The sequence below is a fragment of the Fukomys damarensis genome, unplaced genomic scaffold (assembly GCF_012274545.1).
Source record: "Fukomys damarensis isolate Sample0158 unplaced genomic scaffold, DMR_v1.0_HiC HiC_scaffold_16, whole genome shotgun sequence".
Taxonomy (NCBI): Eukaryota; Metazoa; Chordata; class Mammalia; order Rodentia; family Bathyergidae; genus Fukomys; species Fukomys damarensis.
Genome location: NW_022900928.1, coordinates 98,018,108 through 98,020,646, shown reverse-complemented (window position 1 = coordinate 98,020,646; position 2,539 = coordinate 98,018,108). Strand labels below are relative to the sequence as shown.

Here is a 2,539-nt window from a genome sequence, read left to right as displayed (position 1 = left end):
AAAAAAAAAAAAAATTAATAAATATAATAATAAAAATAATAAAATATGTTGTTTATCTAACTGGACAAACTGTGACCCCACTCTATGCTTTTAGGACAGTAAATTACCTGTCACCCCCAGACACGGGTCATGTGTTCATGCCTCATAGGCTTTACACATACTCTTCCCTTCTGGGAGTGGTGAACTACACATCTTTCATGTTTTGGGTCCAAAAAATACCATCTCTGTTGTGAAATACTGAGACCCCTGGTTCCCAACCTTTTCCGTGATTTTCCCAACCTTTGCAGAGATCATCTCAACACCCTGGTTTCATTGCACTGTCCTTATTTAATGTCTGACACTTCTCTGCTGGACTTGTAGCTCTTTCAGGACAGAAACTGTATTGTCCTACTCATCTCAAAGTCTCTGCTCCAAAGGCCTGGTGTGCAGTGGCTCCTTGGTCAGTAGTCAATGTCCAGCTAGTGGCAGGGCAGGATTTTTGCACTGGATTTTTGTGCATTGCCTAAAACCCCTTCCTAAGGCACCTCTGCTCCATCTGAAAATTCCAGAACAGAGAACCACCCCTAATTTGTGCCTTTGGGGAAACCGTAAGAAAATGTCTCCACCCATTGCCATACCAAAATAGGACCTCCTTATTCTGGGCTTGCCTGTGGCCTGCATCTCCTCCCAGATAGCTCTGAATGAGCTGGAATCCATCCCTCACTCTCTTACTAGGTTTGTATTAGTCAGCTTTCCCATGGCTGGAACACAGTGCCCAACACCCACAATTTAAAGGAGGAGAGGTCTAATTTGGCTCATGGTTTCAGGGAATTTAGTCCATGGTTGGTTAGCTCCAAAGTAAAAACATGGTGGAAGGGAGTGACAGAGCAAAGATGCTTAGTTCATCATACCCTAGAAGCAAAACAGGGGAATAGCAGCAGAGAGGAAGGGGCCAAGGACTGACAGAACACCCAGGGTCGTGCCTCTGTGACCCGCCCAGAGCTGCGCTCTACTCCCCTGTACAGCTCCCAAGGCAATCAAGCTGAGATAAACCTCTCCCTTTGTATGTGCTACTCTTTCTACTTGAAAAGCCCTCCAACTCCCATCCGCACATACAGACTTCAATGCCCAACCCAGAGTCCCTTCCTCCGAGCCTCCTTCCTGCCCCTCTTGGCACAATTCATCATTCCCTCTTCTACAGTCCTGTAACTGTGGGAGACACCCATATTCCAGTCTTGCCATAGTGCATCACAGTTCCTTCTGCCCTGCTCAGTCCCCCCACTGTACTACGTCCTCCTAAAGGGCAGAGACCATATCTCAGGCATCTGCAAGCCTCATACGCCTCGGCTGATGCCTTCCAGACACATGGAGACTTCAATACACTGCTGCGGACCCCTTATCCACTGTTGCATTTCCTGTACCTTCAGTTACCTGTCGTCAACTCCAGTCCAAAATACTCAATGGAAAACTCCAGAAACAACCCAAAGGTTTAAATAATGCTTATTACAGCATGTTCTTATAATTGCTGTTTTATTATTAGTTATGTTGTGAACCTCTCACTGTAACTAATTTAGAAATTGAGCTTTATTGTAAGCATGCATATCCATGGGCAGAAACCTAGTATTTCTAGGATTCAGTACTATCCAGGGACTCAGGTATCAACCGGGGTGCTTGGAAGATACCCCTGTAGACAAGAGAACACCACAGTAGACGCTGTAGACCAGAAGCACAGTTCTAATACAGTTACTACTCAGCTCAAAATCTTCCCGCAGCCTCCCCTTTTTCAGCTCGCTGCCTCATACTCCCCAGCCTGGCATACAGCCTCCTGCTCTCTCCCGCTCTGCATTCCTGTCCCCAGCTTCCCGCCCTGGGCTCACCTGTGCTTCTTTGTGCTGGGGTCACAGTGGACCTCTGAGCACCACCTCGCCTCTGGGCTTCTGCCCACCCACCCCTCCTACCCACAATGCCCTTTCCTCTCCACCTGTCAAAATCCTATTTATCCACCCAGCCCGAACTCAAATGCTGTTTTCTTCATGAAACACCCCACAGCAGATATAGCCTCCCACTGCAGAGCCCCAAGGCACTCTGTGTTCCCCAAGTCATTCCTGAAATGCTGCTCTGGGTCCTCACATACGTCCGCAGCTAGAGCATTTCAAGGGCAGGGTTTGGAGGACTTTACACAGAGCAGAGCACAAGCAGGTGCTCAGTGGGTGCTGGGCTGAGAGGAGCAGGGAATCCAGACTTTCCAGGCACATGAAAGAGGCAGCAAATTCGTCCCCAGGGACGCCCGCTCCGCTCCTCTTTTCGCAGTGAGGACACAGTTTGCCTCCAGGAAGAAGGGCGCCACTTGCCCCCCTTCCTCTCCTGCCTGCACGGTGGGCTTTCCCTGCTATCCAGGTGCGAGCTGCCCTGACAGGAGAGCTCTCCTTGGCTCCACCCCCTCTTTTCTCCCAAACACAGAGCAGAAGTTTTCAGCTCCTGCAAGACAGGAGTCATCTCAACAGCACAGCGCGCACCCGGCGCCTGGTGCCCGGCACACCCGCACGGCCGGGCCAGACAG

The 2,539-nt window shown here is 49.9% G+C and overlaps 1 protein-coding gene and 1 long non-coding RNA gene across 4 annotated transcripts in view; both read right to left on the bottom strand.

The window, feature by feature from the left end:
- LOC117286358 overlaps positions 1-2,226 on the bottom strand; it is a 23,613-nt gene extending 21,387 nt beyond the window's left edge. Inside the window, exon 1 of the long non-coding RNA XR_004517508.1 lies at positions 1,857-2,226. This is a non-coding gene — a long non-coding RNA (uncharacterized LOC117286358). The remainder of the gene's footprint in view (positions 1-1,856) is intronic.
- The window catches only part of Atp6v0a4 (ATPase H+ transporting V0 subunit a4), a 71,532-nt gene that overhangs the window by 67,451 nt on the left and 1,542 nt on the right, over positions 1-2,539 (bottom strand). The gene's annotated exons all lie outside the window — the stretch shown is intronic.